Consider the following 13,717-nt stretch of genomic DNA (forward strand, 5'->3'; position numbering starts at 1 on the left):
AGAGGGTGTGTGGGGGGGGGTGCAGGGGGGCTTGCCCCCTGCTTGTATGTAGTGTAGGTTTATGTGTTTGTTTGTGGGGGAAAGGTGTGTGTTTGTGTATATGTGTGGTGTCTGGTTAGTATGGGATTCGCAATTTCAAAATATGCGCTTTTGGAATTTCGGTATTTAGAGCTTTCGGCTTTATGGTCTCGAAATTCTGAGATTCGGTATTTCAGGATTTCGGGATTATAACGTGAATCCATGTTTTATATACATACATATATATATATATATATATATATATATATATATATATATATATATATATATATATATATATATATATATATATATATATATATATGTATATATATATATATATATATATATATATATATATATATATATATATATACACACACACACACACACACACACACACACACACACACACACACACACACACACACACATATACATATGGAATTATAGATAAGCTCACTAAACTAGGTATAAATCCCTATGTCACAAGATGGGTTGCCAACTGGCTCACGGACAGAACCCACACTGTGAAAGTAGTGGATTCCAAATCCGACATCAGACCAGTGACAAGTGGAGTACCACAGGGTTCAGTCCTGAGTCCTCTCCTGTTTGGTATCTACTTCACTGAAGTGCAGGCCAACACAGAAGGTCTTTGGCTAACAAAGTTTGCAGATGACTGCAAACTAGGAGCCATAATCAAAACTCCTAACGATGTGGACAAACTACAAAAGGGCCTCACTGAGACAGATACCTGGTGTCAAAGCCATGGCCTGAAGCTCAATGCCAAAAAGTGTATTGTCATCCCCTTTGGTAAAAACTCTGTGTCCCATGAACTACCACATAGCTGGTAGTCTACTTAATGCTGAAAATGTGATAAGAGACCTTGGGACACAGGTGGACAGTAGTCTCTCCTTTGATAATCACATCGCCACAGTGGTCAGGAAATCCTTCTACGTGGCTCATCTCATCACAAAAGGATTCTCATCCAGAAAAAAAGAGGTAATTGTTGCCCTCTACTCATTACGCATTAGACCCATTATAGAGTACAACGCCCCTTTTGGTATGTACCTCACAAGACATCTACAACAACTGGAAAGACCACAGAAATACCTCACAAAGAGGATTACTGGCCTTAAACAGATGCCCTATGCAGACTGTCTCAAAAAGCTACAGCTTTACTCCATTGCAGAACCCAGAGCTGTTGGACATGCTCCACTTAAAGAAATCCCAATCCCTCCGAGCTACATGCTCTAGGGACCTTAGCCTTGTCACCACAATAAACAGAACATGCTGGAGGGATAGATTCCTGTCCCAGAGACTTCCCATACTCGGGAACAGACTACCTATCTATGTCAAACAGAGCTCCTCATTAGCATTCTTCAAGACAAATCTTGATGATTGGATGGGAAATGGGAAATTCACCCCGGGGATCACTTCTGTGGCTCTGCTCGACAGGGGCACAGGAAAATAATTTTCTTGGGTGGCGAAAGCCAGGGTACATTTTTTGGCTAGGCTTGTATGGGCCCTAGGGCCGATAGCCTACTACCTACGTATGAACCTATGTATATATATCTGTGTGTGTGTGTGTGTGTGTGTGTGTGTGTGTGTGTGTGTGTGTGTGTGTGTGTGTGTGTGTGTGTGTGTGTGTGTGTGTGTGTGTGTGTGTATATATACACACACACACACACACACACACACACACACACACACACACACACACACACACACACACACACACACACACACACACACACACACACACACACACACACACACACACACACACACACACACACACACACACACACACACACACACACACACACACACACACACACACACACACACACACACACACACACACACACACACACACACACACACACACACACACACACACACACACACACACACTAGTGCTTCAGCAGTTAAACTCCAGTATTTCTTGAGTCAGCTATGGTTACTGAGCTTTAGGTTAGATTTTTCTTTAAATATTTTTGTCTGTACAACTGATTATTGTTTTCTGTTCCTTGTGCATTATTTATCCTTTTGTATTTAATATCTATCAAGACTGTAATCTTTATTGTCTAAGTGAATATTTATTTACTTCTAAGATGTTACGACTGGTATTTATTTATTTCTGTATTATTTATTATTTGAGGGAAGGGTGCTGTTTAGCAGTGTAAGTTGGCAACCTGTTGTATCTGCCTCTTACTACCTAAAATCTGTCTGCATGTTAGAGTTTTGTGTTTATTGTTTTATTTAGCTAAATCAAGAGTGGTACAGTAAGTTGTATATTGAGCCTCTTACCTAATAATCTAAAATTGTGGCAGTACTACCTTGCCAAGATGGAAGCTGTGGTGAATTGAAGAACTGTACCATCCTTTCCTGTGAATTGTGTATATGTGTGCATGTATATTTGTAAATAATAAATGTTATGTTGCCCTATCTCGCCTTCATTCTTACTGGTTGGGTTTAGAACCGATCCTCAGTTCTGACTTGGCCGCATACTAAAGTTCGAGGTCTTCCACTGACTCGTGGCTGTATCCCTATCCCATCATGCTCTAGTGAAGCTTCCCAGATCTCGTTTGCTGCTAAACAGATCAGGTGCTTCCATTTTGGCTGTGGCTAAGTGAGCAAATCTTTATTCTTTATTTGGAAATTTCTTCTTCTGCTTTACAGGAAATTTAGTGTTTAGTGTTTTCTCTAAAAAAAACAAAAAAGTTTGATATTTTATATATTATATCATAAGGTCTAGTGCATTAAGTAGTTGTTATTGTTAATTGGCTCTTGTTGTGCGGACGTGATTTTGAACATTTCCAAAGAGCATAAGGAAACTAAGCTTCAAAAATTGTGGTAAATGCAGCCAAAAGATGTCATTAACTGATGCCCATAATGTTTGTGTCTACTGCCTGGGAGCAGTACATCTTCAAGAGTCATGTTCTATATGCCATTCCTTCAGCTCCAGAGTACTGCTAGAAAGAAGAAACAAATTGATAATGAGAAGCTTACTGAAATCCCCCTTCCAAGAAGCTTTAGAAGAAGGTTAGGGCACTTCAAGATCAGTGAAATCACCATCAACAAAATCTGACAAATCCACCAAGAGATCTTCTCCCTCTTCGGGGCAATTGGAGCCAGTAAAAAAATTAAGCAAAGTTGTATCTCTGGCTCTGACGACTACTGAACTGGCAAAATCTACTTCATTTGTGCCAGCTGTTTTGGTGCCAATGGATTTCAAACTAAGGAGCTGGTTATTCCTGTTCTAAAGTCCCCTATTCTGCAGATGATTGGATCTCTCTCATCTAAGTCCTCCAGGAGTCTTTGAGATGATGATGTGGATAGGGTGGTGCAAAGACTTTTAAGGACACCGGTGGTGGCTAAACTCCTCTCGGCTCCAACTCAGAGGTATTCGGAGGTGACTAAGACTTCCCCATCAACATCGATTCCTCCTCCTAGTCGACCTGGGACCTCAGAGCCAGAATGCCTGGAACTGATTGCAGTGGAACCATCAGTGCTGAGACCTATCCTGGGATCTTCAGACACGACGTCTGTTCTGACATCCCCGGTTCCATCTGAGGAGTCTAGGAGCCGACGCTCTCCGGTCGGGTCCGGGGAGGGGAGCCGGATCGGACATTTGTCGGATCCGAACTTACCTCTCGTAGCTTCAGCATGGATGAGCTTGGCTCCTACATCAGCTTCAGAGCCAACCCCCTTGGTTCCGGGGATCTCTTCTGTCTCTTCGGAGCTGGAGGTGTCCTCGGATCAGGGGAGGGGACCTTTCGAGCTGTAGGGGGGAGTGCTGTCTCTCAGACAGCTCCACACAAAGTTCCAACATTCCTTCCCCCCTAAGGCGCTGGCATCTGGCTCTGCATCACACCATCCATAAGCCAGCGGAGACCCTAGGCCTCAGGGTACCCCATCAAGTGAACCCCTCTCTTCCAAAACCTCTCCAGAATACCCTTCTGAAGAGGTCCCTCATGACAGACTCTGCAAGAGGAAGCATTTAGACTCCTCAGAGGAGTCAGTCACCTCTGACACAGACCTCAATGAGTCGGAATGATCCCCATGGTCACCCTCTGAGGATGTCTCCTTTGCAGACATCCTAGAAATCCTTAAGCAGAGCGATTACTGGAACCCCATCAACCTTTCTGATGAGGAGTCTGTCTACCTGAAGGCCTTTGGGTCTAACTCTTCAGCCACTTGGGTGTCTCCAGCTTTTGACAAACTTATCAAACTAGTTAGTCGAAAGACGTGGAAGTCTCCAGACACAGTGGAACCTGTCCCTCGGAGGCCAAATAAGTTCATCACAGTCCCTTCAGATAAAGATTTCCTGACTAAGGGTGTCCCTTTAGATGCTATAGTGATGCGGCTGCCACCAGAAAGGAAGTTTCTGAAGCATGTCTGTCCATCCACTGAACAAGGAGTTCCACATGATGGACAGATACGGGAAGCACATCTTTTCTGCAGCAACCTTTGCACTCAGATCACTGAATTATCTGACGCATTTTACAAGGCTACAAAGAGATCTCCTAAAGAAGCTAGAAGATACTCTCCAAGGTACAGTACTGCAGTCGATTCTTCCCTTTCTGGTGGACAGTAGTCTCTCCTTTGATAATCACATCACCACAGTGGTCAGGAAATCCTTCTACGTGGCACACCTGATCACAAAAGGTTTCTCATCCAGAAAAAAAGAGGTCATTGTTCCCCTGTACTCATCACTCATTAGGACCATTATAGAGTACAACTCCCCTTTTGGTATGTACCTCACAAGACATCTATAACAACTGGAAAGGCCGCAAAAATACCTCACAAAGAGGATTACTGGCCTCAAACAGATGCCTTACGCAGACCGTCTAAAAAAACTCCAGCTTTACTCCTTCACATATCGCCTACTCAGAGGCGATCTCTGCCTAACATACAAAGCTATGTCAAACCCAGAGCTGTTGGACATGCTCCACTTAAAGAAATCTCAATCCCTCCGAGCCACACGCTCTCGGGACCTAAACCTTCTCATCACAATAAAAAGAACATGCTGGAGGGATAGATTCCTGTCCCAGAGACTTCCCATACTCTGGAACTGACTACCTATCTATGTCAAACAGAGCTCCTCATTAGCACTCTTCAAGAAAAATCTTGATGGTTGGGTGGGTAATAGGAAATTCACCCTGGGGAACACTTCTGTGCTTATGCTTGACAGGGGCACAGGAAAATAATTTTCTTGAGTGGCGAAAGCCAGGGTTCCTTTTTTGCTAGGCTTGTATAGGTCCTAGGGCCAATAGCCTAGTACCTATCTATGAACCTATGAACCAAGACAATTGGATGTGCTCTCTAGACCTCCAGGATGCATACTACTACATAAAGATGGACAGGCCATCCAGGAGTCATCTGCGCTTCCAGCTGGGAGCCAGTCATTACCAATTTTGAGCTCTGCCCTTTGGTCTCACTACAGCCCCCAGAGTGTTCATCAAGTGTATGGCAGTAGTCACGGCTCACCTGAGATGTCTAGGATTTTGAGTGTTTCCGTATCTAGACGACTAGCTCCTAACTGCCACCACCAAGCATCTACTACTGGAAACAAGAGACACCACATTATTTCTCTGCTCTCACCTAGGAATCCCAATAAATTATGAAAAATTTGCCTTGTTACCGTGTTTATAGGAGCAGATTTAGACACAATAAACATTATGGCAAAACTTCCTACAGAAAGAGTTTTAGTTATGAGACAGCAAGTCTCCAACCTTCTCTCCAAGATGAGAGTACAGGCGAGAACAGTTTTAAAAGTCTTGGGAACCATGGCGGCAATGATAAGTTTAGTTCCATTAGCATACATGCACATGAGAATTCTGCAGTGGCTACTATTCACTCAGTGGTCATTGCAGGATCTACCCATGTCTCACCAAATTCTGTTAACAGAGTCCTGCAAGAAGGATCTTTGCTGGTGGCTTCACACCAATCAAGTGGCATCAGGTCAACCCTTTCTTCCTCCACAACCTGTGGCCACAGTGACCATGGATGCCTCCCAAATGGGGGGGGGGGGGCATTATTTGCGAAGGACAGTCCAAGGCACTTGGCAGTATCATGAGGCCCATTTGCACATCAATATCCTAGAGATGACAGCAGTGTTTTTGAAGTTGCGGGCACTTCAGGACTCTCTCCCACTGGGAACATTTGCAATACAGACAGACAACATGTTGGTTGTCTGGTTCATAAACAAACAAGGAGGGACCAGGCCTTCAATCAATCTAGTATGCTGATTGCATCACTTCTGCTGGAAGGGTTTCAGAGTATTATCGATCAAACCACCATATATGCTTTTCCACAAAGACAGAGTATCCCTTCGAACAAACCTATCCTTCCTACCAAAAGTATGCTCAGAGTCTAACATAAATCAGTCCATAGAGCTACCAGTCTTTTTTCCCAACTATGGCAACAAGGCAGAATATATGCTTCACCAACTGGATGTACACAGACAGTTACGTTTCTACTTAACATAGGACAAAAGACTTCAGGAAATCTGATTAATTATTTGTTTCATTTTCAGAAGTAAAGAAAGGTGCTCCTGTATCTAAGGTCACATTTTTGAAATGGCTCTCAGATTGTATTACCTTCATATATAATTCTAACAACAAAGTTCTTCCCTATAAAGTCAAGGGTCATTCTACGAGAGCCATAGCAACTTGTTCTGCCTTTCACACTAGGCTACCACTTGATATCATTTGTGCTGCTGCGACCTGGCAAAGGCCTCATACCTTTATCACTCATTACAAAGTAGATTTGGCCACCAGGGTCAGTGCCTCCTTTGGGTCTACTGTCCTGAAGAATATACTCCCATGAGCCACCCAGGAAATATGGTGCTAGGGACACTGTCCCAACCAGTAAGAATAAAGGTGAGATAGGACAACATAACATAAAGAAGTTGTGTACTCACCATAATGTTCCATGTTTGTTGTCCAACTCACCTTCATTCTTACATCCCACCCTCCTTCCCCCTGCCTATGGCTCCTGGAGGGCCAAGAGGTTTTTTCATTTGGCAAGTGTGTTCTCTGACCTTCTTCATTGTCTTCATAGGATGTCGTAATAGTACCTTAGGTAAATGGGGTTATCAGTAAACAAGATCTGGGGAGCTTCACTAGAGCATGATAGGATAGGGATACAGCCACAAGCCAGTGGAAGACCTTGAGCTTTAGTATACGGCCGAGTCAGAACTGTGGATTGGTTCTGAACCCAACCAGTAAGAATGAAGGCGAGATGGACAACAAACATGGAACATTATGATGAGTACATAACTTCTGTTTTGCCTGAAAGGCAGTTTCATAGGTAAGGGATACTGGAAAACCCTGTGTTTCAGAGAGTGGTGAGAAATAGGCTTGGGGTACTAGGTTAAATACTCAACTCAGTAAGTGGTCATTATGCAATGATAGTTTGGATATGGATGTTAGAACCCCATACCCAGAGGCAGTGCGTATTCCCTTTATGCTATTAGGACCAGTTTGCATTTAGTGAATTTGTTATTCAATCAGATTTATATGCACTTTTCTTTTCAACTTATTTCTTGTGCATAACAGTGGTGTAACTCAACAAACCATCCCTCTAGTTCCAATCCGATTTATTTGGAGCAGTGCAGTGGATCTGGTTGTCATTGATGGGATTCAAACCCCCATCAGTGCCAGATCAGTTATCACATGTGCGGCAGTGATCCATCTGTCACACTCACTATAATGGATTAAAGAAAGATCTAGCTGAACAGGTATGGACTCATTAACATCCTTAGTATCCCTTTTCATCCTTTAAAGTAAAGATAGTATAGAAGTATAGTGTTGTTTTTTGCCTGCTTTGCATTGCATATTGCACCTCTGGAGAGGAAAATAATTGCAGTGAATTATGGGAGAGACCTTAGGAAACCTCAGAAAATATTATTTATTTCTAAGCTATCCTAATGCCTGCTGACCTTAGTCCTGCTGCAACTGAGGACAGATTTGCTTATCTGGCTCTGTTGTTATTGTAAGTACATACCTTTCGTATGTACTATTTACTACATGGCATTTTTGTATTGTGACTAAAGCAAAGAGGTTCCCTTAATGGGTTATTTGATGTTTTTGTATAAATGTAACTTTTGGATAGTATTCAGGAGCATTACAGGAGTCATTGTTGACTTGGAGGCATTGATGGCTAATTTATTGTTTGGGATGTTGGTACTTCATTTCGCTCTTTAGAGCATTCGACATTGTGAACTTTCGTTCATATAATATAGACCCTTGGTAAAGACATATGACAGCTGAAGCTGCCTGTTCGATGGTCTTCCCTGGCCATTCCCCTCTCTTACTGGGGAATACCAAGGAAGGGGGAAGCAATAGGCTTGGCTACAAGGAGGAAGTTTGACAGCTAACAGGCACACCAGCAAAAAGCATATAGATAAAAAAGAAATCTTCCTAGATGTGTTTTTCAACAAAAATTGAATGATCTGTGTGCTTTTGTTATTGCAGTTTTGGTTGCATAATGAGTACAGTTAATGCAAGGTAAATCTAATGCTAGGTTGTTAACAAATAAGAACAGTTAGTGTCTGAGCACTGAACCTTGTGGAGCTTCCCTTGAAAAAACACTGTTGTGAATTTTTTTATTGTTGGCTATAACTTGACAATTGCTGCTAGTAAAGTAGTTTGGTGAAGCATTTGAGGGCATTATCTGAAAATCTGCAGTAGGAATTTTTTAGTTCAAAATTGCATAGTGTGTGCTTTCATCAACAGCATAAACATTATGAATTTAGAGGACACAATAAGTCTGCAGCACTATTTTCCCTAAGGCAATAGCTGTCCAGTCATCCAGTCATTGCTGCAGAGCTTAAATTCTTTATATGTACTTTCCCTTCCATATAGACTTCTGTATGTTATTTTTAAATGTTAATACATATGCAATATGTTGGTCAACACAGTTTTATTTTGTTTTTGCCCAATATTTAATTTTCTTCATCAAATGACATTTTAAGGAATCACAAATATTATATATTCTGCACTATGATGAATGCGTATCTTCAACCAGTAGTAAAATGTTCAGTTAGGTAATGATAAAATGTCCAGGTAATATGAATTTCATCATGAGAGATGATTAAGGAAAACATGATTGGATAGTGATCAGAAATTATAATGTGCCATAGCTTTATATGTAAAGGGATTTAAGTTACAAACAACTTTGCTGTCTGAATCTGTGAACCATGCAAATGTGAGTACAATGCATAATAAAATAGTTTAAATCAATGATCCGTATCATATAATGCTATTTGTCTATCCACTTAAAAGGGTAGTTAAGGTGTGGCTGAGAATTGTGAGAGTTTGAAGGCACTTGAATTTGTATATGAAAGACTACAATTAAAGTCTTTCATAGTATTAATTCCCCCTTGGTCAATGTTCAGAATAATGTTTAAGAATGATCTTACTAAACCGCTATGCCTGGGACCCTGTTGGTGTTTGTCAGTATACAGATGAAATCCTGATATAACATTTTTACTATGACCTGAAGTATCTTATTGTCTGAATATTAATCTAGTAATTGCAGGACTGGATTAGATTCTTCCACAATATTAATACTCAGTTTTCCTTCTTGATGAGTAGGAAGACTATTCTCCTAATAAGTGATACATTAGCACAGATAATTATAAAAATTTTCACTGAAAAAAACGTGTTTCTTGCAAAATAAATAAAATAGACTGAGCTTATGAAACTTCAAAATGAATATACTGGTCCCTATTAATTATTCGAACTTTTCAAAGTTCAAATGTCATATGGTCGACACCATATGATCGAACTTTGAAAAGTTCGAAGGTGAAAAACAACAGCTCCATATGGCACAAAATGGGAAAATTTCCCTTTTCTGCACTGAAGTGCAGTCTTGGAGTTGGTATATTTAAGTATGGGGTGTGGGGGATGCAGGGGCGCTTGCCCCCCTGCTCAGAGCATTCGGGTAAGTTTTTTCTTTTTTTAATTTTTATTATATTTTCAAAGTTTCAAACTTCGCTGACATGTTGTCGAACATATGAGATTCGAAGTTTTGAAACTTCGAATATATAATATAGACCCGTGTATACAGTATAAACCCTTATGTAACGCAATTGATAATCACATTGCTTTTTGTTATTTGCCCACCTGTTAGAGTGTTTTTTGTTTTAAGTTTAATACAGTGACCAAGCATGAACTGTTCATTTTATTTTCATCTCCTGGCAGTTGGTGCCCTCCTTTAACTCCTGTGTGACCTTGAGCAAGTTACTTACCCAGACATTGCTCCTGTGTCAACCCTTGAAAAGGGAATATGTGTCCATTGGCCCTACCTGGTTAACAAATAGGATTATTACTAATTTGCATGGATAGTTTATATATATTCTGGGAAGCATACACAGCCTCATACTTGCAGGCACAATGATTCCTGGACTTTATTAACAGTTACACAAACACTCTTAACTAGATAGTACACACACCCACCAGAGGTTGAACTGCACCCACCGCAACCCCACCCCCCGCCGTGTCACATTCTCACTGGTAATTTCATACCACAAAGCTGTCTCCTTTGAAATAAAATCAACTCGGTAACCCCCAGCAAACACTGTAACAGATAGGAACTATTCCAAAGCAAACTGCATCCTATTAAGAGATAGTTTGCCAAAACTCAGTGCCCCTTCCAACCCCAAGTTCATAGCAACATATGCAGAATTGCTCACCTATATAAATGGCTGTATAAAGGCCTAAAAACAAACCACACAAGTGGAATCCTAACCTTAATAGGGTATATAACAAAAGAAAAACAGTCATGGCTAAAATCAGGGAGACCTACTCCCATAATGACAGAAGCTCTGTAATTAAACTAAACAGAAAACTAAGAGGACTAATTATGTCCAGCAAGACCAATTATGAAACCTCAAAGGCAGCAGACATTAGTGTGCTAAACTGGTGATCAGTAGTGCCACTTTCACTGAGCAGAACTATGTAGCGAATTTGCTGGCTGGCAAATTCAGCATAAACGTCACCCCCCACTCCCCCCACCTTCCTTAACCATTAACAGGGAGCTTGTCATGGCAATGCTCACTAAAGCCAAAAACACAGCCTCCATGGGCCATGACAGTATCCTGGGATGCCTCCTCAATAGCTTGAAACATGACCTATCAGGACCATTTGAGTCACTTTTCAACTATAACCTGCAAACAGGCTTTATATCATGAAAAAGGAGGACTAACTGATATCCCACTTAGCAAAGGTGCACTATCAACTGACCCCGGAAACTACAGACTGATTAGTCTGACTAGTCTAATATGCAAAGCCATGGAATGAATTATCATGGAAATGATCAACAAAGACATAAGCAACCTTCATACACTGGACCCAACCCAACTTGGCTTTGTCAAAGGATGGTCATGCCTACTAAATCTGGTGGATGTCTTTGATAAGGTCACCAAGGCAATGGATGATGGAGAATGGTGCATACCACCTACCTGGACTTACCTAAGGCATTTTATATCATACCCCACTCAGATATAGTTGAGAAATTCACCAAACTGGGCATAAACCCATACATATCTCACTGGATTGACAGCTGGCTCACAGACAAGACCCAGGGAGTCAGGAATATTGAGACCACCTCCATTAATAGACTGGTTATCAGCAGGGTATCTTAGGGCTTTGTATTGGGACTGCCCCTATTTGGCATGTAGTTCTTGCAGGTAAAGGTTAATGCCAAGAGCTGCTTTGCCCTTTTCGGCAAAATATGATGAGAATAAAATTAAACATTATGTTGTCCATCTCGCCTTCCTTCTTTCTGGTTGGGTTTGGAGCTGATTTTGTCTCTGACTCAGCCACTTCTAAAGCTTGAAGAGTCCTTACTGGCTCGAGGCTAGCCCCTTATCCCAGCTTGCTTAGTGGTAGCTACCCAGATCTCGTTTGCTATTTGCAGCGTTGAGATCGTATTCTGCTAGCTCAAGCTAAGTAGTGATTTTTTTCTATAAAAATTGTTTAAGGCTAAATTTCATCAGAGTTTAGTGATTTCTTCTTATATATCACCCCTATCCTCATTGCTGTTGTTTTTGCTTTTGTCAGGCCGTCATTTTTCTCTCAGGCGTTTACCTGGGTGTTGTTGTTATTGTCGGTGGCCCGTTTTTCTTGAGCTTTCCCTGTTATCCCTCCTTGCTACCTAGGGAGAAGCTGTTTTAGTTAGAGGCTTTCTCCCTTTGGGAGCAGTAGCCATTTAACTTAGAGGGTACCCCCCGTCTTCTTTCTTAAAAAAAAAATATATATATATTCTTCAGCTGTTTGTCCTGTTTCTTTCTGTGGTGTTTATGATGTCTAAAGAAATCCCTAAGCAGTCAGGGTTCAAGAAATGCGATTTGTGTTGCCAGAAAATGTCCCTTACGGACGGGCACACAAGTTGTGTATATTGTCTAGGGACGGTCCACCTGCAGGATTCATGCTCTGTTTGTCATGCCTTTATTGCATGAGTTTTGCAATAGAGGCACAAAAAACATATTTTGTGAGGGTTATGAAAACCCTAGGTTGAAGTAGCATCAGACACTCAGGCCTTAAAAAAATCTGATGACAAACTGGCATTTTTGTCGGCTCCACCTTTGGTGATGACAAAGTCTAGATCCAAATCTTCTAATCCTTCAGAGCGGATTCTTGGCTCCAAGGAGTCTTTTTCTCTGGTGGCTCCATCAGTGTCTTCAGAGCCATCATGGACACAAAGGAGATCAAGATCTCCTTCACTGGACCCGGTGAGATCTGTGTCTCCACTGTTGCAGTCAATGGCAGGTAGTCACCAGTCCTCGGCCCACTCCTCTCGATCATCCAGGAGTTTATCGGATGATTATGTGGAGAGAGTGGTGAAGAGGCTGCTCAAGATACCGGAATTTGCTAAATTTCTGTCAAGCTCAGCCCAGAAGGAAGTGGCGCCGTCGTCTGAACCAGTCCCTGTCTTGATTTCTCCTCCAACTGCATCCAGTTCGGAGCCGGAGTGCATGGAAGTAGTAGTGGTGGAACCGTTGGTTCTGGAAAACCTTGCCTTGTTGGTTCCTACATCTGCTCCGACCTCCTAGATAGTCCGCTCTGTGGAGGGGTCTGGGCGCCAAGACTCTCTCGTTGACTCCAAGGGGAGAAGTGGCATCAGACCATTGTCCGACCCCACTCTCCCTGTCAGAGCCTCAGCGCAGGTGAGTTTGGCTCCCACATCTGCCTTGGAGCCATCACCTTTGGTGCGGAGGAGGTCTCCAGGCTCCTCAGAGCCGGAGCCTCCCTCCGTTCCAGACTGTGGTGCCTTCGAGGTGATGAGGAGTGTGCTGTCTACTGAGATTGCTCCACCCTCAGCTCCATTGGGTCCATCCTCTTCGATACCGGTGTCTGCCTCGGATCCTCCCCTCCATCCCAAGTGTAGGGAACCGATGCCCCAGGATGCCCCACAGGGTGACCCCTCTTCTTCCAAGACCTCTCCTGAGCATGCCTCTGAGGAGGTTCCAAGGAAGAAAAAAAATGTAAGAGGAAGCATGTGGACTCCCCTGAGTCCGTCACTTCTGACACGGACTTGGATGACTTGGAAGGGTCCCCTCGGTTCCCTCTCTGAGGATGTCTCTTTCTCAAACATCATGGAGATCCTTAGGCAGAGGGGAAACTGGAAGTCCCTTGCCCCTTCTGAGGATGAGTCCATGTACCTGGATGCGTTTGGTTCCCGA

Source organism: Protopterus annectens, chromosome 2.part2, assembly GCF_019279795.1.
Source record: "Protopterus annectens isolate FY-2018-M chromosome 2.part2, PAN1.0, whole genome shotgun sequence".
Taxonomy (NCBI): Eukaryota; Metazoa; Chordata; order Ceratodontiformes; family Protopteridae; genus Protopterus; species Protopterus annectens.